This window comes from Phyllobates terribilis, unplaced genomic scaffold (genome assembly GCF_046119375.1).
Source record: "Phyllobates terribilis strain yellow unplaced genomic scaffold, ASM4611937v1 Scaffold_95__1_contigs__length_6072419, whole genome shotgun sequence".
NCBI classification, from domain to species: Eukaryota; Metazoa; Chordata; class Amphibia; order Anura; family Dendrobatidae; genus Phyllobates; species Phyllobates terribilis.
The window spans coordinates 3655084-3680867 of record NW_027362855.1 but is presented as its reverse complement, the minus strand read 5'-3'; the positions used below and the strand labels follow the sequence as shown (position 1 = coordinate 3680867).

Below are 25784 nucleotides of genomic sequence, written 5' to 3'. Positions count from 1 at the left end.
CCAGCCACATTTTATCCTCTATATAACAGGATGTCTGTGCACGTCCAGTATATGGAACAATATGTCACTGGTATATCATATACTGTGGCTACCGACATCAGACGGCATATACAGGATAAGATGTGATGGCATATATCAGGGGTGGGCATTTAATTTTCCTGAGGGTCCACATGAGAGACTGTGACTGATCTTGATGGCCAAACCAATAGGCTGGAATTAATTATGCTCAATATTAATATTAACATATTAATTATAATTATATTAATATTCTCCCTTAATATTGAGCAGAATTAAGTATGCGGAAAACCCCCTACATCCCACATGAGCCTCCACACGGCCTCTTGAATACAGTATGAGCCCCCATATAGCCCCTCTGTATACAGTATGAGCACTCACATAGCCCCTTTATATACAGTACAAGCACAAACATAACCCACTTTATTCAGTATGAGCCCCACACAGCCTCATAAACAATATGAACCCCCACATAGCCCCACTATATAAAGTATAAGCATCTACATAGCCCCTCTATATACCACATAAGCACCCACACAACCCTCTATATTTAGTATGATCCCTACATAGTCCCCTATATACAGCATGAGCCCTGCATAGCCTCCTATATACAGTATGAGCCCCCACATAGCCTCCTATATACAGTATGAGCCCCCACATAGCCTCCTATATACACTGCTCAAAAAAATAAAGGGAACACTTAAACAACACAATGTAACTCCAAGTCAATAACACTTCTGTGAAATCTACCTGTCCAGTTATGAAGCCACACCGATTGTGAATCAATTTTTCCTGCTGTTGTGCAAATGGAGCAGACAACTGGTGGAAATGATAAGCAATTAGCAAGATACCCCCTATAAAGGAGTGGTTCTGCAGGTGGTGACCACAGACCATTTCTCTGTTCTCATCCTTTTTGGCTGTTGTTTTGGTCACTTTTTTCATTTTTCTCACCCCTAGATGTACAGTAGCATTAGGTGGTGTCTACAGTACAACCCACAGAAGTTGCTCAGGTAGTGAAGTTCATCCAGGATGGCACATCAGTGTGAGCTGTGGCAAGAAGGGTAGCTGTGTGTGTCAGCACAGTGTCCAGAGCATGGAGCAGATACCAGGAGATGTGGAGGGAGCCATAGGAGGGCAACAACCCAGCAGCAGGACCGTTACCTCCGCCTGTTGCACAGCCAATAAGCATGCGGGGATTGCCTGTGAGTCACTGTAATGCTGTAGCGATCTTGGTTGTGGCATTACTGTGATTGGCTAGCCATCTAACACCATTAGGCATTATAAAAGGACAGGCGGTGCCCGGCACACTGACACCATTGCACAGACACACTGAGAAGCTCTTTACAACATGATTTCTTGATTGTGGCCTCTCAACCTGCATGTTCCAAGAGGGACATGCTGTTTAGTGATGCACTTACCTTACAGCAGTCATGGCCACAAAAAATGACCCTGGATTTGGGATAAGTAGGAAGATGATGATGAGACACAGTAGCTGTTAAGTCTTGTTGTTAAGTCACGATATTAAGAGAACCAAGGTGCAATGCTGGAAGTCGAGGTGGTGGATGACAAAGTCATCATCCTTACCTAGGAAGCTGGCATGCACAGCGAGGCCAGCAACGCTGAGGGAGAGAGATTGGCAACATTGAAACAGACAGGAAGAGGCAGTGGGGTGACCAGAGGGAGAAGGCGGGCAACTGTTCCGCAGAACACCGACACTTCTGAATTTCTCCGTCAAAGACTTAGGTGTTCCCCAGTCTGGGACTCTTTTTAAAGAGTTCTAAGACAAACAAAATGGCCATTTGCAACCTATGACATGCAAAGATCAGCAGGGGCCTAACCACTAAAAATGTAACCACCACCAGCATGATCAGGCACATGTCATCTAAGCACCTGACTCGGTGGGCCGACACCTGGGTGACACCTCTGCCTCTTCCCTTATGCTAGGCGATTCCCAATCCCCTGTCCAAAACACTGACCTATCTTTGCACTTTGTGACTTATAATAAACAGGCACTTCCAAATCTTTCTCCCAGCCTAGCGTTTAGCTGTCCCTACCTCAGTGCTTGGAACGAAAATGAAAGTTTCTAGTGTTGCCATTTCGGCTGGCAGACACGGAGGATTTACGCCAATTTATGGCGGTGGTCGTTCCTTGGTTCCCAGCCGCCAATTTTTCTTTCAATTTGGCGTCCCCGCCTTGCATCAGCATGTGTACAGGAACATCAACTGCGCCCTTACCAACGTACTTACTAACATTGTCCACTTAATGACCGACATGTGGACATGCGCTTGTGGCCAGGGATGCTATATTTTCGTAACAGCCTACTGGGTGAACATTGTGAAGGCTGGGGCCAAGTCACACCTTGGCACGGCGCATGTGCTCCCAATCCCGAGGATTGCTGGCCCTACTTCTCTCAGGGTTTCCTCCACCTTCTACACCAGTTCCTGCATCCCCTCCTACTCCTTCTCATCCTCCACCTCTGATGTGCTATCTCAGAGCACATCATCCACATATCAGCAGGAAGCTCTGTAGCACTGCCTCTGCAAAGCAGCAACAGCCTCTGCTGAAGCTAGTTTGTCTAGGAAACAAACCGCACACTGCGGCAGAGTTACTTAAAGGAATAACAGACCAGACAGATCTGTGGTTTTTGAAGCTGAACCGTCAAACAGGCACGGTCGTATGTGATAATGTGCACAACTTGGTGGCAGGTGTGAAGCTTGGCAAGCTCACACATGTACCATGCTTGGCACACATGCTCAACGTGGTAGTTCAGCGGTTTCTGAAAACATACCCAGATTTGCCAGAGCTTCTGGTCAAGGTAAACCGCGTCAGCGCCCGTTTATGCAAGTCATATATAGCTGCCACCTCTCTGGCAGTTCTGCAGCAGTGCATGGAAGTGCCAGCTCATTGACTGGTTTGCAATGTGCCCACTTGCTGGAACTCCGTACTGCACTTGCTGGCAAGGCTTTGTGAGCAGCAGAGACTAGTGGTTGAGTACCAGCTCCAACACTCCCATCGTTATTCTGGTTAGCCTCCACACATAATAACTGAAGAGTAGGCATGGATGTCTGACAGATGTGCAGTTCTCCAAGACTTTGAGGACTCCACAAAGATGGTGAGCAGCGATGACGCCATAGTCAGTGCAACAATCCCGCTTCTGTGCCTACTTAAACAGTCGCTGCTCACAATTACACATGAAGCTATACATGCAGATCATTGAGTGACAGGACACAGCTCAGTGAGCTCAGCGCAGTTCAGGGGCCCGCTCGCTGTAGCGAATCATTCTACTCAGCTCCTCAGCGTGTGCGGCCGCCTCACGGCGCCGATCACACTGATGAAGAAATGTCAGTCAGATGGATTACAGGGTGGCACACTTATTTAATCTTCAGACAGGTGAGTATAAGGATTTTTTTATTTTATTCTTATTTTTACACTTGGAGTCAGCGGGAGCAGAATATTACTCTCAACATTGTCTGTTGCTAGCGCTGATCGCTCCCCAACCAGGGGACTATGATGAGACGTGCCTTCAACACCCAGCGCTTGGGAACAGCGGGAACTGTACCACTGATTCCTAGGCGCGGGTAAGTGTCACACTGATGACACAAGGATGCCATCAGTGTGTCATCAATGTGCACAGGTGTGGGACATTTTGCGGCCCGTGCTGCATGTAAAAAACGGACATGTCAGTGTGTTTTGCCCACGGACACATGGTCCGTGAAAACACACTGACATGTGCAAAGACCCATTCATTTGAATGGTTCTAGATGTGTAAGTACCTCCAGTACGTGTGAAAACTGGCACCACACGTACTGGAGATACCAACGTGGGAATGATGCCTAAGATAGGGTATACGCCACCAGGCAGATATCGCACTTAATTTTTTCACCTGTGGTCAAGCCTCCTAGTGGAAGGAGGTACAATCATGATCCTGTGTCCCCAATGCTAACATAGAGAAACATACAATTAGATAAAAAAAATATTTTCTGTGCCTTCATATTCTGAGAGTCATATCTTATATATATTTTAGTCTACAGAGCTGTGCAAGGCTATGTTCACTAGATGCGTTTTGATGTGTTTCTTTCTGCAGGAAAAACCTGCTCTATTGGCAGTAAAGAAGCAAGTAAAAAAAAGCAGGTTTTGCTGAGTTTTTGACAGCATTTTCTGTGGCGTTTTTGTCAGTGTACATTTGTTTCTTCTGCATGCTGATAAAGTTTAGTGCATAAAAAAATAATTGACTCAAAGTCATGAGGTTTTGGCACCAAAAAACGAAGCAAAACCTGATACTTGCGTTTTTTGCTCTACCCATTTCTTTCAACTAAGTAAAAAACGCGGCAAAAACGCTGAAAGAAGTGACATGCTACATTTTGCAAAAACGCATTTCTTTGACAAAACAGTCAGGAAAAAAAACAAGGTGTGTGCATGGGATTTCTGAAATCTCATAGACTTTGCTGGTACTGTAAAAAAAAAGCTGAAAATTTGCACTAAAAAAAGCATAAAAAACGCTGCAAAAATGCGTGAACATAGCCTAAGGGATTTTTTAGCATAATGAACTGTAGATTTAATTGACACCATTGTGTATTGTTCCGTATAGCAGACATGTTATATCTATTCTGCTGGACAATGTCATTTTTTTGTTATCTTTATTTGGTCACCGGCTTAATACACTGTGTTCCAAATTATTATGCAAATAATATTTTCTCAGATTTTCCCAAATTACCTATATGAATTGCAGTCATTGTAATTTTCCAGTCAAATAACTATTAGAGTACAATTGAAAGGTTTTTGTACAAACTGCCTATGATAACAGTATAGTTTTAAAAAAATAAAAAACTCAAACTGCACTCAAAGCTTATAGCAGCCAGAGATGCAGATGTGTTATGTGCAGCATGAGACGGGGCATTATCATGCATTGAATGATCTCGATGGTCCAGATGGATGGAGTGGAGGATGGCTGGTTGATGGACACCCCATGCAAACACGGCTACGGCGCTAACAAGGAGGAGGTGGAGTAATGTTTTGGGCTGGAATCATGGGGAGAGAGATTGTCGGCCCCTTTTAGGATCCCTGAAGGGGTAAAGATAAACTCCATAATGTATGTTGAGTTTCTCAAACAGCACTTCCTTCCATGGTTCAAGAAGAAGAACCGTGCATTCCGCAGGAACATCATTTTCATGCATGATAATGCCCCGTCTCATGCTGCACATAACACATCTGCATCTCTGGCTGCTATGGGCATAAAAGGGGACAAACTTATGGTGTGGCACCCATGCTCCCCAGACCTCAACCCCATTGAGAACCTCTGGAGCATCATCAAAAGGAGTGTCTATGATGGCGGGAGGCAGTTCACATCTAAGTAACAGCTCTGGGAGGGTATTCTGTCCTCATGCAAAACAATTGGAAGCAGAAACCATCCAAAACCTGACAAATTCAATGGACGAGAGAGTTCAGAAGCTCCTTGCGAACAAGGGGTCCTATGAGCAAATGTAACATCACCTAGAATAAAGTTTTGAGTTGAAAACTGTTTTATTTCAGTTTGTAATAACCTGCTAATGCTTATAATTTCAAAAATGACCATTTTTTTGTTCTTTATTAAAATGAAAAGTTTGAAAACTCTGCTGTGCATAATAATTTGGAACATGCATTTTGAGTGCAGTTGAGTTTTTTATTTTTTAAAACTATACTGCTATCATAGGCAGTTTGTACAAAAACCTTTCAATTGTACTCTAAGGCTGAGTTCACACGATGCATTTTTCATGCGTTTCCGCGGCGTTTTTGCAGTTGCGTAAACGCCGCGGAAACGCATGAAAAACGCATGGTAGAAGGGCAGCAATGTTCCCCAATGGAAATCCGCATGTGCTGTGCCCATGATGCGGATTTTTCCGCAGCGTAAACGCTGCGGTCAAAAATCCGCAGCATGTCAATTAATTTTGCGGAAACGCTGCTCTTTTGCCGCCATTGACTTGCATTAGACCGCATGGAATCCGCATCACTGTATATGTTGATGCGCTTTTCATGCGGTCTAATGTGCGGATGGTACCCGGGTGTGGATGAGAGGACTCTCATCCAGACCCAGGTACCATTAAAAAAAAAAGAATAAAATAAAAAATATATATATTCTCACCTTCTGACGGCCCGCGCTGCGTCCTGCTGGCTTCCCGGGCACTTCGCGGTTGAATGAAGGACCTTCGCTGACGTCAGAGTCATGTGACGGTTCACGTGACGCTGACGTCGGAAGGTCCTAAAGTCTTCACTGCCGGCAGCCGGGACCGATGAAGCAGGACACCGGGGGCCATCAGAGGGTAAAGTATAGATTTATTTTTTATTTTTTGACATTCACACACTATATAAATCCATGCCGGTTGCATGGATTTATATAGTGTGAAGTTGACAAGCACTTTCCAAGTGATGCTAAAATCTCTTGGGAAGCGCTTGTCAACCCGCATGCGGAAATGCATGTGAAGAACGCTTCATTTCCGCATGTCCCTGGCAGGAAACCGCATGTACAATCCGCATGCGTTTTTTCCTGCCAGAGAGATGCAGAAACGCTCAGGAAAAAATCCTGAGCATTTCTGCATCGTGTGCACATACCCTAATAGTTATTTGACTGGAAAATTACAATGACTGCAATTCATATAGGTAATTTGGGAAAATCTGAGAAAATATTATTTGCACAATAATTTGGAACACAGTGTATTTGCCGAATAGGATAATAATAATCTTTATTTTTATATAGCGCTAACATATTCCACAGTGTTTTACATACATTATCATCGCTGTGACCATCAGGGTTCACAATCTACATTCCCTATCAGTATGTCTTTAGAGCATAGGAGGAAACTGGAGAACCCGGAGGAAACCCACGCAAACACGGGGAGAACATACAAACTCCTTGGTGGGATCTGAACCCAGGACCCCAGCGCTGCAAGGCTGCAGTACTAAACACCGAGCCAGTGTGCTGTATGTATTTTTTACTAGTATTTTGGGGTATTTTCTCATTTTTAATCAATTTTGTTAGCAAGGATGAACAAAACAAAGAATAAATGTGCAATTGTTCTTAATGTTTATTGTGTTCACCATGCAGTATAATGTTCATGCTATTATTTTGGTTCAATATGATTACGGAGACACTCAATTTACACTGTCTTTTTTGTTGTTTTCATTGTGTGGGATAAATAATGACATTATTATCTATCAAGTCATTACAGATGCAGCAACATACTTTTTTAAAAACATTTTATGGAGTTTTTCTCCAAAAGTGACCCACATTAAGTTAAAGGGGCTCTAAATCCCTCTTACAGTTATATGAAAAAGTTTGGGCACCCCTATTAATCTTAAGCTTAATGTTTTATAAAAATTGGTGTTTTTGCAACAGCTATTTCAGTTTGATATATGTAATAACTGTTGGACACAGTAATGTTTCTGCCTTGAAATGAGGTTTATTGTACTGTTGTAAGTTCTCTCATGCGAGAGAATCGGGCTGATTATGCTAAGGACACTCGGCTCACACTCTGTCATTTTGATCTGGGTGTCATGTTAGTGTGATCCCATTCTCTCACATGAGAGAATCTCAGCACAGGTGTGGAGAAGACGGAGAACTTAATTTCTCAATCTTCTCCATTGTCTCTGTGCGCATACATCACACTGCACTCAGATTAAGTCCGAGTGCAGTCCGATATTTCACACACACCCATTGACTCGTAGCGAAATCATAGTGAAATCATAGTGATTTGCCCTGTGATTCACGGTCCAGGAATACCTGTCCTTTCATCTCTGGATACACTTGCAGATACACCTGATTCAGAACATGAAGAGCAGGATTCTGACGAAGGTTTCATACTAGTCCCAATGAGCCACAGCTTTTTCTTCACACTTTGAATAAAATGATTTAGTCAAGGACTTCCTAAATATTCTGCACAACTTTTAGGCTCTAGACCAGGGGTGTCCAAACTTTTTTCTAAGAGTGCCAAATTTGATGAAGTGAACATGTGCGAGGGCCGATCATTTTGCTTGACATTCTTTGGACCATTAAAATGAATGCAAATAAACTTTTTTTGCAAAGTTTATTGAAAACGGCATACTTTTTATTTTGTGACTTGGATGACAAATCTAAACAGGTGTTTAATCAATCTGCCTTAAAGGGGTTAACCCAGACATACCCCCATTCTCACCCAGGAAGCCCCTCCCCGACTTGAGCATCGAAGCAGTTTATGCTCCAATGTCCTACTTTTGCCCTGCACTAAATTGCGCAGAGGAAAGGCATTTTCTGGAGTTCTAGTGACATACCCGGCTCTCCACGGGGCTGGCAGAAAGCCCAGTGACGTCACCGGCACTGATGGGTGGGCTTTATCACCAGTAAACCAGCTAGAGCAGCGCTAAAGCCTGCACATTAGAGCCGGTGAAGCCTCCTACCGGCAGTGTGTCATTGTAAATAGCACAGGGCAAGGGAGCACATCGGAGCATGAGATGCTTTGATGCCCATGGCAGGGGGGCTGCCTGGGTGAAAAAGGGGGTATGTCTGGGTTCTGAACTTGGACAACCCCTTTAATATAATAAAAACAGGAAACTGAGATATCTCAGGAACATTTTAAAGTACATTACACAAAGTAATGTAAGGTTGTCTGTCAACTTATAAGTTCAAAAAATGTGAACAGGAACATAACAGCAAGTATACATGTGTTCAAATATATAACTGTCTATCCAACTGACATTAATTGAGATTTTACAACATATTAATCTCAATTAAAAAAAAGAAACTAGCCTGCACTAATGTGAAGGGTGAAACTGGGATCTGGACTGCAGCACATAGACTAGGTCTGGTTCAATGGCCGTGGTTTTGATGCGCAAAATGTCACGCAGGTGAGAGTCACTTAGTCTTGTCCTCACGCGGTTCTTGTTAAAGTTCATAACAGAGAATGTCTTCTCACACAAATATGTTGAGCCAAACAAGCTCAGGGTTTTCTTAGCCAATGTTCGAATCTCTTGAAACCGGCTCTTATCCAGTTGGCGGTAAAAGTTAACAAGAGAGAGCTGTTGATGACGACTGCGTAACTCGCTGTCACAATGTAGCTCAATGAGCTCGAGCTGCAACTGATCAGGAGCATTGTCGGGGTCAACAGAGAATGGAGAGGAGAAAATGCTGATCTCCTTTTCAATAGCTGCAAAATCTTGAAAGCGCCGTTGAAACTCCCCAGCCAGAGATGTGATGTCTGCTGCATACCTGCTTATTTGCGCATGGATATCATCCTGTGGAAAACTGTTAATTATTTCCTGTAGCGCTGAAAAATGGATGGTATTGGGCGGTGTTTGTGACAACTGCCTTAGGAAAAGTTGCAGCTTTGTTCCAAAGGCTTTGAGGTGTGAATAAAGTTGGTTCACCGCTGCATCTTTGCCCTGAAGATTCATGTTCAGTACATTCAGATGCTTTGTTAGGTCGACTAGAAACCCCAAATCAGCCAGCCAAATTGGATCAGATAGTTCTCGCATCGTTTGTCCCTTTGTTTCCAAGAATTCTCCTATTTCCTTTCTGAGAGAGTAGAAACGTTGCAGTGCAGACCCCCGACTGAGCCATCTTACATCGTTATGATATGAAACATCTTCATATTCAGCCTGGATATCCAGTAGAAACTGTTTAAACTGGCGGTGGCACAGGGCTTTAGAGCGGATAAAATTAATGGTCTTTAGTACCGGTTTCATAACATGATCATATTGGAGATGTTTAGCACAGAGAACTTGTTGATGAATGATGCAATGAAGTTTAATAGCTTTGCCTCCTTCTTCGCTCACCTTGTTACAGATTAGGGTTGATAATCCACTTCGTTCACCAGTCATGGCAGGTGCCCCATCAGTAATAATCCCAGTAACTTTGTTCCAAGGCAGTTTCATGTCATCTATGGCAGAACTAACAGAATCAAATAAATCTTTCCCTCTTGTTTGATCCTTGAGGCTCTGGAGGTCAAGTAGCTCTTCAGTCACATTCATTTCATCGTCCACCCCTCTTAAAAAAATCAGCAACTGAGCCGTGTCAGATAGGTCCGTGCTTTCATCACAGGCTATTGAAAAGAAGTCAAAATCAGCTCCTTTTGACATTAACTGTCTCTTAATATCCGATGAAATTTCTTCAATTCTCCGTGCTACAGTGTTACGAGCCAGGCAAATGTTGGAAAACTCTTGCTTCTTCTCGGGACAGACATTCTCTACCATTTTCATAACACATTGTTTGATAAAGTCACCCTCTGCAAAAGATTTGCAATTTTTAGCAATTAACGCTGCCACCTCATAGCTCGCCTTTGTGGCATTTTCATTTGACTCACGGGCTCTTGTAAAAAATCGCTGTTGTGACAATAAAACAGCTTCAAGTTGCTTATACTTTTCACTTCGGTCGTGCCCTGTTAGCTTGTCGTATGTGCTATGTCTCGTCTGATAGTGTCGCTTGACATTAAATTCTTTATAAACAGCAACGGTCTCTTGGCATATCAGACAAACACAGTGATTCTTTATTTCAGTGAAAAAATATTCTACTTTCCACTTGTCCTGGAAGCGGCGGCCCTCACTGTCAACTTTTCGTTTCTTATTTGTAGTTGCCATTATAAAAATTGGCCAGAAGGGGAGAGATTAAAAGGCGCAGAGGGTGGAACAGCAAAAATAAGATACTGCTATATGCTTTATAACACAGGCAGAGAATAGCAAGCTGTGCAACAGTCGCACATCAGATAATGGAATTATAGCACAGTGACAGGCAGTCAGGGGTTAATGAAGGGTATGACAGCTTGCTACCACAAGCTTGTGTGAGAGCCCTGCTGGCCTAACCTTTCTGGAGGTGTAAGGTGGCGCAGGGACTTATATATAACTTAATATATATATTATTTATATAATTTTACACAACTAAGCTTAGGTCTTCAGCCTATCTGACCTCTGAACGTCTTACAACCCCTGGGGGCTGGAGATCTTGCACGTCGCGAGATCTTGGCTGGCCGGTTGCCGCCGCTCAGTACTCCGGCGCAGGGAGAAGGAAAGCCGAAATCTCGCGATGTCCGAGATTTCGGCTCTTCTCCCTGCGCCGGAGTACTGAGCGGCGGTGGCGACGAGAGCGGCAGCGGCCGCAAGGTACATGCTGCTGGATACCTGGGGGCCTTATTAGTCCGGACCGCGGGCCGGACTTTGGACATGCCTGCTCTAGACTAAAGGAAAAGAACCCACTATTCCTGTTAACTGTTAATTCTTGGTACAGAAGCAGAGAAAAGGAATTCCTTCCATACTTTACTCAAGACGGTGCTCTAGTGTATTGCAGTGATATTCCTAGGCTGATGGAAAAATGTAACATTGAGTACAATGTGAGCAAGTGGAGATTCTTTATTGATTCATGAAAAAGTATGAAAGCTGTGCTACTGCACAATGGCAGCAAGTATGCTTTAGTGCCTGTAGAGCATTCTATGCACTTGAAGAAATGCTATGAGAATTTTGACTTTATTCTAAAGAAACTTAAAGAAGTTGTCCACTACTTTCACATTGATGCCCGTAGGAAAGGGCATCCATGTATGATCGGCCGGGGAACCCTCGCCGACCAGCTGTTATCGGTCCCAGCCGAAAGTCCTTACCTGCAGTGCTTGGCTGTCCATCTGTAGTGGCCGCCGGGGGGTACTGCACATTCAATTGAATGGGAGGTGGATGAGCAGTAACAAGCGCCAGCCACTACAACTTGACTGCCAAGCACCGCAGGTAAGGACTTCCGAAAGGCACCGATATCAGCTGATCGACGGGGGTGCCGCGTTCAGGACCCCAGCCGATCATACATTCATGCCCTATCCTAAAGATAGGGTATCAATGTGAAAGTAGTGGACAACCGCTTTAATTACAAGGATCAAGGAAGGTCAATATGTGGTGATCTGAAAGTTCTCTCATTGCTCCTTAAGCAGCAAGAAGGATGCGTGAAGTACCAATGCTTTTGTGAGAATGGCACAGCCGGGATAGGACTCATTACTGGAGCCAAAACAGTGGGTCAATAAGAACATCTTTGCAATCTGGGATTCAAGAACATAGTTGCGGAATGTTTAGTTAATTCCACTAAAGTTCTCCTGCCACCACTCCACATTAACATGGAGAGGAGAACTGAAGAGAAAAAGAAAAGGAATAAGAATTAATTTGCAATAAAGTTGCAGAATGAATGTTCAATAAATTTAAATTATAATATTGTTTGCATTTTTGCCTACAGTAAAAATTTTCCTTGTTCATCTCACTTGTAGGTAATTTCATGCGCATTTTGTGCATTATCCATATGTGATGGTTAAATTTATTAAAACAGTCATTGAATTTGAAAACATTTTCATAAACCCAATCGCTGCATACCTGTGCAGGCTGCAATTGTTTTTTCATACTGAATTGGCATGAGAAAATAGTCGGTGCTATGTACTGCCCCTTAGTATAATATTGGGTTGAGTGCTATTCGATAAAATATTGGATAGCTCAAGGCCGTGTTTTACGCCAGTGTGAGTGAGCCCTAAACATTACTCCCCGATGCAGCACTTCATAGGAAAACATACGTACAAACGTGTACAACAAAACACACACAAATATACACCTTACCATCAGTAAAATAGTAGTCGGGGTACTTCTCCTCAAACACGTAGATGGGTTTAGGCTTCCCTTTCAGCCTCTCGCTGACTCTCCTTACAAGCTCATACCTGCCAGCAAGCAAAATGCGAAATATAGTTACTAACATTTACTACATGTCTACTTTACGTCAGCAACATTTCTGACATCCCTTTTCTTAACATGTTTAAATGTTCAGCAGCATTTTTTCAATAACATTTACAAATCTTTTTTTTTTTTTTTTTTAGAATGGATCACTTCGGTTCTGAAGTGACTGAGGGGCCTATATTTCAGAAACCCCACAATCAAGACCACATTTTAATAACGGCACCCTTCAAGGTATTAAAAACCACATTCAAAAGTTTGTTAACCTTTCAAGTATAGAAATTGGAGCCCAAAATTTGTTGTGCAATTTCTCCTGCATATGCCGGCACCCGATGTGTGGCCGGAAACTACTGTTTGGGCACACCATAACCATAGGGCTCGGAAGAAAAGGAGGGCTACTTGACTTCTGATGCAGAATTTTGGCAAAAATGCTTTGAGACTGCCATGTAACATTTGAGAAGCCTCGAGGTTGCCAAAACAGCAGAAACCTGCTGCAAGTGAAGCCATTTTGGAAATTACACCCTCTCAGTTGCGGTTGGACTGCACAGGTGTTCTCCAGAAATCAGAATGCAATTGGTGTTGCAGAGTGAAATCTGTATATTTCAACTGCATGATGATGAAACTGAGTGAAAACTTGTTTTTTGTGAGTTGAGTGGCAGCTTTTCTTGGTACCATTTTGCAGTAGATAACATTTTGCTTTTAAGGCTAAGTTCACAATTATCCCATGCTCTGCGCTGAGCACTTATGTCACAGCTTCCATTTAACAGACTTTACTTTAACCCCTTCACGACCTTCGATGTATCCATAAGTCCAGGTTGGTAAGTACTTCCAGATTTGTCACGCACAGACTCTGTGGGAGCACGAACACCGCCGGGTGTTCAGCGATTCTGACAGCTGACACCCAGCTCTCACTGAAGGGCAGTTTAACCCCCTACACACTGCGATCAATATCGATCGCGGCATTTACAAGGCAGGGGCCGATCATTGCCATGGTGACTCGACGTTGTCATGATGACATCTGGGTCACGAGTGCTAGCAAGCCAATTAGATCAAGAGCAGTGCATGATCTAACTAGCACTGACAGTTTATAAATCACTGCAATGCTTGTGCATTGCTATGCTTTAGAATCTTTATTATGGTGATCAGAGCTGCGAAAGTCCCATAGAGAGATTAAGTAAAAAGGTTTAAAAAAATATTGTAAATTATTTTTTATTCCCTTCACCCAGAACCTGTTTTCACCTTCCTAACCAGGCCATTTTTTTCAATTCTGACCATTGTCACTTTATGAGGTAATAACCTTGGAACGCTTCAACGGATCCCACTGATTCTCAGATTCTTTTTTTCATGACATATTCTGCTTTATAATAATGTTAAAATTTCTTCGATATGACTTGTATTTATTTGAGAGAAAAAAATCTGAAAACTGGCGAAAATTTAGCAATTTTTAAAATTGTAATTTTTATACCTTTAAATCAGAGCGATATGTCACACAAAACATTTAATAAATAACATTTCCCACATGTCTACTTTACATCTGCATCATTTTTAAAACATATTTTTTTTCTGTTTGAAAGTTAGAAAAGTTAAAAGTTGACCAGCGATTTCTCATTTTTAGGGACCACATCAGATTTGAAGTGACTTTGAGAGGTCTATATGACAGAAAATACCTAAAAGTGACACCATTCTAAAAACTGCACCCCTCAAGGTGCTCAAAACCACATTCAAGTATATTAACCCTTCCTTCAGTTGTTTCACAGGAACTAAAGGAATGTGGAAGGAAAAAATTAACATTTAACTATTTTCACAAAAAATTTACTTTAGACCCAAATGTTTTTATTTTCACAAGGGTAACAGGAGAAAATGGACCCCAAACACTGTAAAATTTCCCAAGAGTACAACATAGATGGGGGAAAACTACTGTGTGGGCGCACAGCAGGGCTCAGAACGGAAGGAGTGCTATTTAACTTTTGAAATGCAAAATGTGCTGAAATCATTGGAGGACATCATGTCACATTTGGAGAGCCCCTGATGTGCCTACAGAGTGGAAACCCACCACAAGAGACCCCATTTTGTTAACTAGACCCCTTAAGGAATTTATCTAGATGTGTGTTGAGCACCTTGAACCCCCAGGTACTTCACTGAATTTTTCAACACTGATCTGTGAAAATTAAAAAAAATATATATATTTTTCTCACAAAAATATTGCTTTAACCGCAAGTTTTTTCATTTTTACAAGGATAGCAGGAGAGAATGGACCCCAAAATGTGTTGTGCAATTTCTCCTGAGTACGCAGATACCCTATATGTGGTCCAAAACTACTTTTGAGGCACAGTGCAAAGCTCTGAAGGGAAATTTATACCGTAAATTTATCACTTAAACATGAGCCATGTATGAGGGTGTCAGAGCCGGAGTCGTGGAGTCGAAGGTGGAGTCGGTGTCATGGAAATTGAGGAGTCGAAGGTTTGGCTTACCGACTCCACATACCATTGGGCAGTGAAGAAAAATAATTAAATTTTTACCACCAAAATTTTGTTTTAGCCCCAGATTTTACACTTTCACACTGGGCAAAAATAGCACAAAAAAAATTGTCCCACAATTTTAGCTGAATGTAGAAATACCCCATATGGGTCATTTTCTGTCAAGTGATCCAAATCTGAATATTTTTTTTACCTGATGTCTTCGGATTTTTTTTTTCTTTGTTTTTTTTTCAGTGCTAATTTAGTGAATTTCAAAATAAGGTAGTTAATTTTATATAGATTTCTAAAGTTTTGAAAAAGTTAGAATTTTGGGCTTGCATAATGATAAATTTTTGATATGTCATATCTCGGGTTAGAAATAAGATAAAGAGATCTCCCACCGTTCTGTTTAGAAAGGTACAAGCTTTAATTTGACATGTCACAAGATTATGTTTGCTAATATTTTGTTTTTGAGGAGTCAAATTAAAAAGGAGCCATTACAGGTAAGAGGAGTGTATGGCGCCGGAGATCGCGGTAAGCGTAAGCACTGAACGCATACCGCGATCTAGGGCGCCATACTTTCATACTTACCTAACCGGGAGGTGTGTTGCCCCGGCACCTCTGTTCTGGCCGGAGACTGGGTCAGGAATGCGGGGTCGGAACCGGCGCATGCGCATAGCGCGCTATCCGGCGCCATTTTACTGAAGACACATTTGCCATGCATACCAGGACTGGGGATGAGGGGTACCATACATACCAGGATACGGATGAGGGGTACCATACATACCAGGATTGAGGATGAGGGATACCATACATACCAGGATTGGTGATGAGGGGTGCCATGAATACCAGGATTGGGAATGAGGGGTATCATGCATACCAGGATGAGGGATGGGATGCCATGCATTCCAGGATGGGGATGAGGGGTACCATGCATACCAGCATAAGGCTGAGGGGCCATACATACAAGGATTGGGGATGAGGGAGCCATGCATACCAGAATTGATATGAGGGGTGCCAAGCATACCAGGATTGGAGATGAGGGGTGCCATGCTTACCAGGACTGAGGATGAGGGGAACATACATACCAGGATTGGGGATGAGGGGGGCCATGCATACCAGGATTGGGGATGAGGGGTCCCAAGTATACCAGGATTGAAGATGAGGGGTGGCACGCATACCAGGATAGGGATGAGGGGATACCATGCATACAAGGATAGGGATGAAGGGGTACCATGCATACCAGGATAGGGATGAGGGGCCATGCATACCAGGATACGAATGAGGGGCCATGCATACCAGGATAGGGATGAAGGGGTACCATGCATACCAGGATAGGGATGAGGGGCCATGCATACCAGGATACGAATGAGGGGCCATGCATACCAGGATGGGGATGAGGGGGTACCATACATACCAAGATAGGGATGAGGGATGGGGTACCATGCATACCAGGATAGGGATGAGGGGTACCAAGCACACCAGGATGAGGGATGGTGTGCCATGAATACCAAGATTGGGGATGAGGAGTGCCATGCATACCAGGATGGGGGTAAGGGGCCCATGCATGCCAGGATAAGGCTAAGGAGGCCATACATACCAGCATTAGGGATGAGGGAGCCATGCATACCAAGATGAGGGATGGGGTGCCATGTATACCAGGATTGGGATGAGGGGTGCCATGCATACCAGGATTGGTATAAGGGCTACCATGCATACCAGGATTGGGGATGAGGGGTGCCATTCATACCAGGATAGGGATGAGGGGTACCATGCATACCAGGATAGGGATGAGGGGGTACCATGCATACCAGGATAGGGATGAGGGGTATCATGCATACCAGGATAAGATGGGGCAGCACATAACAGGATGGGGGAACAGGATTGGGTAGCACAAATACCAAAATGGGGAGCCACAAATACCAGGATGGGGGCTGCACAAATACCAGGATGGGGACAGCACAAATATCAGGATGGGGACAGCACATAACAGGATGGGGGCGCAGAATAGGGGCAGCACATAACAGGATGGGGGACCATATACCAATAAAAATGCTCGCCACCCGGGCGTAGAACAGGTTCAATAGCTACTATGTTATAAAAAATTTTAAATAGGTATAAGTGTTACCTGTGTTTTTGGTTACATTTGTACAAGGACTCAAGTTGGGATCTCTCCTTGGGACAATACTTTTATATGTTTAATACTAAAGTAAAAGAAGCAATATTAACCCCTTTAAAGGCTGTTTGCACGTTAATGACCAGGCTAATTTTTACAATTCTGACCAGTGTCACTTTACGAGGTAATAACTCTGGAACGCTTTAACGGATCCCACTGATTCTGAGAAAGTGTCTGGCTGTGACGGCATAAAGATGAGCCGAGGTCATGTCCAATGAACTCAGCTCACCTCATGCACGTCACTGACAGCGTGGGAGAATTCTACTGCGCATGCGGTGAGCGTGAGAGAATTCTCCCATGCTGTCAGTGACGTGCATGAGGTGAGCTCATGTCCAATGAACTCAGCTCACCTCATGCACGTCATTGACAGCGTGGGAGAATTCTCCTGCACTCAGCTCTTGAGCAGGAGAATTCTCCCACGCTGGGATGGCATTGAGATGACAGGCTGGATCGCAGCTGAACGCTGCCATCCAGCTTTTCATCCTTCAGAGACACTGCAGAGTGCAAGCATGCCTGCGCTCTGCAGTGTCTATGAAGGATGGCATGCTGGATGGCAGCGCTCAGCAGCGATCCAGCCTGTCATCTCAATGCCATCCCAGCATGGGAGAATTCTCCTGCTCAAGCGCTGAGTGCAGGAGAATTCTCCCACGCTGTCAATGACGTGCATGAGGTGAGCTGAGTTCATTGGACATGAGCTCACCTCATGCACGTCACTGACACCTTGGGAGAATTCTCTCACGCTCACCGCATGCGCAGTAGAATTCTCCGACGCTGTCAGTGACGTGCATGAGGTGAGCTGAGTTCATTGGACATGACCTCGGCTCATCTTTATGCCGTCACAGCCAGACACTGAGGAGCGCAAGCATGCCTGCGCTTCTCAGTGTCTGCGGCATGGCAAGCTGGATGGCAGCTTTCGGCTGCGATCCAGCCTGTCATGTGAATGTAGCAGAGCTGGAGCCATCCTGGGAACCATCGAAAGGTAAGGATGAAGTTGCTTTATTATTTTACTTTTATTGCAGGAGATCGTTGGCTTTAGCTGGAATGGGCGTGATGGTAAGTATGGTTTAATTTAGAACAATAAAGAATTGTGTGTTTATTTCAATTAAAGGACTTTATTCTGGGTGTTTGTGTTTTTTTTTTTAACTTTGACTATGGGGTTAGTAATGGGGGTGTCTTACAGACGCCTTTCCATTACTAACCTGGGCTTGATGTCAGCTGGCATTATAAGCTGACATCAACCCCAGCCCTATTACCCCACTGCCACCGCTACAGGGCAGTGGGAAGAGCGAGGCTAAGTGCCAGAATTGGCGCATCCTATGGATGCGCCATTTCTGGGGCGGCTGACGGCTGGTGTTTCTAGCCTGGGAGGGGGCCAATATTCATGGCACCCTTCCTGGGCTACTAATATCAGCCCCCAGCTGTCTGCCTAGCCTTTGCTAGCTATTAAAATAGGGGATTCCCCACATCATTTTTTTGGGGGTCCCCCATTTTAATAGCTAGTAAAGGCTAGGTATTCAGCTGGGGGCTGATATTAGTAGCCTGGGAAGCTCCGTGGGTATTACCCCCTTCCCAGGCTTCAAACATCTGCCCCAGCCATCCGCTTAACCTCCGCTAAAGACTAAAATTACAGGGAACCCCACGCCAATTTTTTTTTTAATAAATCCTTTATTTTAACACTAAATGACAAGCACAGTAACCAACACTATCACTGTACTTCTTATATATGTGACTGACATGTTTCTATCTATCTAATCTATGTGTGATGCTCTATTCTTTCTATTCTAAATTGTCGGGTACCGATGCTGAATTGCCGGCCGGCTTTTTTAAAGAGACTGTGCATGAAAACACTATTATTTTTTTTAATAAATCCTTTAACACTAAATGACAAGTACAGTAAGCAACACTGTCACTGTACTTCTTATATATGTGACTGACATGTTTCTATCTATCTAATCTATGTGTGATGCTCTATTCTTTCTGTTCTAAATTGTCAGGTACCGTTGTATGCCGCTGCTGAATTGCCGGCTTTTCATGTAATACATTCTACATTATTCTTAGTTGTTTTCCTTCATGTAGAATTAACCTACAAGGAAAGAAAGGGTTTATTTTCATTTCGATATTTGTGTCCCATTGACTTGCATTGGTTTCCAGTATCGGAATCGGCGATATCCAATATTTTTTGGGTATCGGTCCGATCCAATCCGATATTTCGCGATATCGGAAGGTATCGCTCAACACTAGTTGTCATATATCAGTTGTGTAAGTCAGAAATGAATTTAGTAGCCCATGGATGTGTGGTACAGGCTGAAGCATTCTTTCATACACAGGACAGGTTTGTCAGTGCAGGTGTCGCATTCCGTAGCACACTCAGCACCTCTTTTGTGACTTACCTTTTTTTCTGCTTTGAGGGACTTCCCCCGGGAAATGTTGGCATTGTACTATACGAGCACCTTCAGTTCCGGAATTACTGGGGCCTGCTCCTTCCTCATTGCCAAATAACAGGGCCTTGATCACTACCTCCTGGAACCGAAAATACGATGTAGCGGTCTGGCCTGCACATCGTGATAAAAGAAAAGTGTTATGCATTGCCATCTGTACGATGTGCACGGCCACCTTCTTGTACCACACCTTGGCCTTTCTCAAAGCACTGTACGGCTGGTGGACTTGATCAGAGAGATCAACTCCCCCCCCCCAGTACACAATCTGGTTTGACGACCTGTGTAGAGGTACCTCGTACAGTGCTGGGAGTGCTGCCATCACCATGTATGGTGGTCAAGAGAAGGACATCCCTCTTGTCCTAGTACTTGACCACCAGCATGTGGTTGCTGCATTGGGCTCTGCTCTCACCCCTTCTGAGCAGCTGCCCAATTAGCATCTTCGAGAGGCATCTGATTTTTGCGGACAGTATTTCAAGGCTGCGGTACCTCACACAAAGAGGGACTTAAAGAGTGGGATGTTGGTATAAAAGTTATCCACGTAGAGGTGATAAACTTGATCCAGCAGTGGGCGCACCAAATCCAACACAATTTTACCACTCACTCTCAGGACAGGGGGGCATTCAGTGGGCTCAATGCAGGAGTCCTTTCCTTCATAAACCCTAAACTTGTGGGTGTACCCTGAGGTACTCTCACACAGTTTGTACAGCTTCATTTCGTACCTGGCCCTCTTAGTGCGCAGGTACTGCCAGAATTTAAGCCTCCCCTTAAGATGAATTTGGGACTCATCCACGTAGATGTCATTTTGAGGCATGTACATTTCAGTAGACTTGTTGTTGAAGTTCTTCGATGACCGGCCGAACTTTGAAAAGATGATTGGGATCATCTCGGTGAGAACAACGTACATTATCATTTAATGCAAGAATTTGTGGATGGTCTCAAAACGTGTCTGGATCATGACCATTCGGAACAATGGAGTGTTATACAAAACGTTAACACTCCAATGAACTTCTAGCTTCTTCAGTATCCCCATGTGAAGGACCAGGCCCCAAAACTTCTAACTTCAAGTTAGAAAATGATGAGTGGTTTTGTGACAAAAATTGTTGAGCGTACAAATTAGTTTCGCCCACCATCAGGTTTAAAAAATCCTCAGAGAAAAAGACTTTGAAAAAGTCTATTTCTGTGAGGCGGGTGGTGTCAAACTTGATTCCTTATTGCACCAGAATATGCGGAATCTGTGGCTCATAATTTTCGAGGGTCTAGGTCCACATGGGGTCAATAATGGCTGGCGCTGGTTCAGCTTTTGTCCTAGGGCGTCTTTTTGGCGGTTCAGAATCACCCGAGGAGGAAGAGGGGGACGAGGATGAGGAAAAATAAAGAAAGGTGGGATCCTCTCCCTTACGGTCAGTGTTGAAGGCAAGGAAAGTAGTGTATGGCTCCTTCACTGAATACCGTGTGTGGGACAAGCGGGACAACATTTTTTTTTTCATGTATGTGGTGTTTGTATCAGTACTTTATTCAGTTGTGTGTGTGAGAGTGCTTGGTGTAAACTTTTTTTTTTTTAAAGAAAAAAAGCAATAACAGGAGGTGGTGCAAAGGGGGGGGGGGAGAAAAAAAAGTCTATGAAACAAAACAGTGGAAAACAGCAAGCATGAGTGCGGATCAGAGATGTGCGCCACTGATCAACACTTGGCGGCTGCTGGATGTGCGCACGGAGGTGGTGCAAAGGGAGGGGGAGTGCAAAACAGCAAACACGAGTGTGAATCAGTGATCTGCATCACTGACTAACGCTCGATGGCTGATGGATGTGCACAAGGAGGTGGTGCAAAGGGAGGGGAGAAAAAAAGTGTAATGCTCGGCAGCTGCTGGATGTGCGCACAGAGGTAGTGCAAAGGAGGGGGGGAATGGACAGAGACAAAAAAAAGTCCTGGAAAACAGCGAGCACAGACGTTGATCAGTGATTTGCGTCATTGATCCATGCTCAGCCGCTGCAGGACGCACGAAAAAAAAAATCTGCCAAAAATCAAGTACTGATCATCACTCGGTGGCAGAAAGGGGGAGGTGGGGAGTTTGATAAAAAGAGGGGGAAAGGAGGAAGAGGGGGATTGAGGTGGATGAGGAGAGATCAGGCAGGGATCTTCTTTCTTCTATCTTCTTTATTTGCTAGCAGCAGGAGCAGCAATTGTGGGGTCACAGGCTTTTGTCGCACCACAAGGCCCAGCACGGCACACAATCTGACAGCGTGACCGCCCTGTACAAGTCCTCAGCTACTATGAGGAAGTGCAGGACAGTCACAGCCAGGTCACAGCGCATCTGTGCGCTGTGACTGGTGCGATCGATGTCATCGTCGATAACACCAATCATAGCGGGCTCAGGTGAGGCCTGGCGTTGCCAGGCACCAGCCTGTGATCGGTGCTCTTACAGCCAATCACAGCGGTCATAGTTGCAGGGGGGCGGTGACATCCTCCTAGGATGACGACGCCATCTACCCTGAGGTAAGATGCACCAGAATTTAAATGTGATCACTACGACTCCGGTCACGGTGCCTCATTAAAGATGAGAAGTAATAATAAGTACCTGGTCCACAAGACCCAGGGCACAGGACAGTATTATTACGTACAATGTCAGAAAGGGTTATTTAAATACACGTGTTTCAATTTTTTTATTATTAATATTACAACACTAGATATGTACTTTTTCAAGTTTTTAAACAGAGTATAGTAGTTAAATCACCAAGCTTTAAAATAAAACAAAATTAACTAGTCTGAACAATTGAATTAATAGTAAGTCCTTTTGTTTCATCAATTTGTCCCTTCTACTGGGCAAGATTTAATCTTGTCAACAATCTCTTATAACAATGGCCGTTTCCTTTTGTGTCAGTATGTATGGTTGTTATGGTGTTAGAGTCCACCTGAGTTAATATCTGATTTTTGGTTACTTTTAATAGCTTTGGTTTTCTTGGATACACAAAGGAAGGGGACGGACCAGAAGGATGCAGAAAAATCCCTTCTACGTCTTCATTAGCATAATCTTGGCAGAGTACATTAGCCGGCAGCCACCAGTGCTGATCATATTCACAGGTCACATAACCAGTTATGTCACCATTGCCAATCTTGTGCCATCTTCAATCACTTCATGGACTTCACTGTCGTTGCTGAATGAATGTTTTTATTTCTGTGTCACTCAGTGGAATGAAAGTGTGGTATTGTGAAGTTCTTGTGATGGGTTCTACTTCCTGTAACTAATGTTTTAACAAAATCTCCTCTTCTTTGTAGTCCTGGTTTGTACAGTACATGAACTGAATGTTAGGAATATTTTCTCACTGCAGCTGAATAGTTGGCGGTGTGTTAAGATGTGGTCTGAATATGGCCTCTGGAGTCTAGCCCGAGCTGCAAGACGTTGCACGCTGCCTTCTTAACCATCACATACACCTTTGCCATGAGCTGTAGAAAAAAGAGCCATTCAGCTTCCACTCCAAATTCTTTCTTGTGATGGCAGACATTTATAAAAACATGAGTTTTTTATTTGTAAAAAAAGACCTTATACTTTTAGACCACAGACTGAACAGCTCTGAATTCAAGATTTTCGAATTGACAGTGTTTATACTGTTTTATTTTAGTTTGTTTTTTAACCACTTAACAACATCTGACGTACTAATACGCGTCTGTGCCCTGGGACTTTAGAGCCAGACCCGTATTAGTAAATCATGGCGATCACGAGCGCACACAGGCTGTGCGGGCGTGATCGCCGCCGGGTGTCAGCTGATTGTCACAGCTGACACCCGGTACTATGTGCAGGGAGCGCTCAGGCACCGCTCCCAGCACATTAACCCCCGCGATGCTGCGATCGAAGTCGACCGCAGCATTGCGGGGGCAAGGGGAGGTGATCGCAGATACTCACCTCCTCTTCTGGCTTCCAGCGCTGTCTGCCGTGGCTTCCAGGATGTTGCCATGACAACCCGATGTCGTCATGACAACATCCGGGTCACCAGACAGCAGGAAGATTGTTTGGACATGCTCAGTGCATCTCCAAACTATCTTCTCCCTGTCCAGCACTGACAGCCTGCATGGCACAGGGATGGTGCTGCATTCCTGTGCCATGCAGGCGATCAGAGAAAAAAAAGTGAAAGTCCCATAGTGGGACAAAGTAATAAAGTATAAAAACTATCAGAAAGTGAAAAAAAAAAAAGAATTGTAAAAATATATAAAAAAAAATTAAAAAAATAATCCACCAAAAATAAAAATATAATGTACCCATCAATAAATATTATTATAAAAAAAAAAAAAACAAACAATAAAAGTACACATATTTGGTATCGCCGCGTCCGGAACAACCTGACCTATAAAACTGTCCCACTAGTTAACCCCTTCAGTGAACACGGTAAAAAAAATGAAAAAAAACGAAGCAAAAAACAATGCTTTATCATCATACCGCCAAACAAAAAATGGAATAACACGCGTCAAAAAGACGAATATAAATAAATATGGTACCGCTGAAAACGTCATCTCGTCCCCCAAAAAACAAGCTGCCACACAGCTCCATCAGCCGAAAAATAAAAAAGTTATAGCTCTCAGAATAAAGCAATGCTAAAAAATATTTTTTTCTATAAAATTGCTTTCATTATGTAAAAGTGCAAAACATAGAAATACGATATAAATGTGGTACCGCTGTAAACGCACTGACCCGAGGAATAAAGCTACCTTATCAATTTTACCACACGCGGAACAGAATAAAAAAAACAAAAAAAACAATTCCTGAATTGTTGGTTTTTGTTTATTCTGCCTCCCAAAAATCGGAATAGAAAGCGATCAAAAAATGTCACGTGCCTGAAAATGGCACCAATAACAACGTCAACTCATCCCGCAAAAAACGAGCCGTCATATGACTGTCTGCCAAAATCTGGAAAAATTATAGCTCTCAAAATATGGCGATGCAAAAACTAGATTTTACAAAAAATGCGTCTTTTAGTGTGTGACAGCTGTCAGTCAGAAAAACCCCATAGGATTCTGGTATCGCTGTAGTCTCACCGACCCGAAGAATAAGGTCGTCTAATCACTTATACCGCATGAGGAACGACGTAAAAAATAAACTCTCAGGTTAGGGTTGTGCTAGGGTTAGGGTTGTGCTAGGGTTAGGGCTGGGTTGGGGTTAGGGTTGTGATGGGGTTGTGATTTTTTACAAAAGAAAAAAACATGACAATAAGGCGACTAGTGTTGAGCGCAAGTGCTCGCTACTTGAGTTTGCATCGGGTGCTCTGGTATGCATTGAGTATCGTGGGTATTTGAGTGACATGCTCGAGTCTCCGCCCCATAAGCTTCACGGCCCAAAAAACTTTGCGGGGATTGTCTGCCATGCATGAGCGATCCCCGCATGTTTTTTTTTGGGTGTCTAATAACCGTGAAACATCCGGGCGGGGACTCAAGCATGTCACTCGAGCACACGCAGTACATGGTGCATACCTGAGTACCCGATGCAAACTCAAGTAGCGAGCACTTGCGCTCAAGACTAATGACAACTTATTCAATATAATGACCTAATGTTATCAAATTCTGTGTCGTACCTCTGGGTTCAAAATGTTCACTATACACCTTAATAAAATCCTTGAGGGGTTTAGTTTCCAAAATGGGGTCACTTGTGGGGGAGCTCCACTGTTTAGGCACATCAGGGGCTCTCCAAACGCGACATGGTGTCCGCTAACAAATCAGGGGCTCTCCAAACGCGACATGGTGTCCGCTAACAAATTGAATGGAAAATCGGCTCAAATTGTTAGAGGACGCCATGTTGCGTTTGGAGATCCCCTGCGTGCCTAAACTTTGGAGCTCCCCCACAAGTGACCCCATTTTGGAAACTAGACCACCCAAGGCACCTATCTAGATGCATAGTCAGCACTTGGAACCCTTAGGTGCTTCACAAATTGATTCGTAAAAATGGAAAAGGATTTTTTTTCCACTTTTTCATTTTTACAAATCAATTTGTGAAGCACCTGGGGGTTCCAACTGCTCACTATGCATCTAG

At 43.7% G+C, this 25784-nt stretch overlaps 1 long non-coding RNA gene across 1 annotated transcript in view; it reads right to left on the bottom strand.

Annotated features, from left to right (window-relative positions):
- Positions 1–12374: 12374 nt before the first annotated feature.
- LOC141198534 (uncharacterized) overlaps positions 12375–25784 on the bottom strand; it is a 55567-nt gene continuing 42157 nt past the window's right edge. The window contains exon 3 of the long non-coding RNA XR_012270481.1: positions 12375–12689. This is a non-coding gene — a long non-coding RNA (uncharacterized lncRNA). The remainder of the gene's footprint in view (positions 12690–25784) is intronic.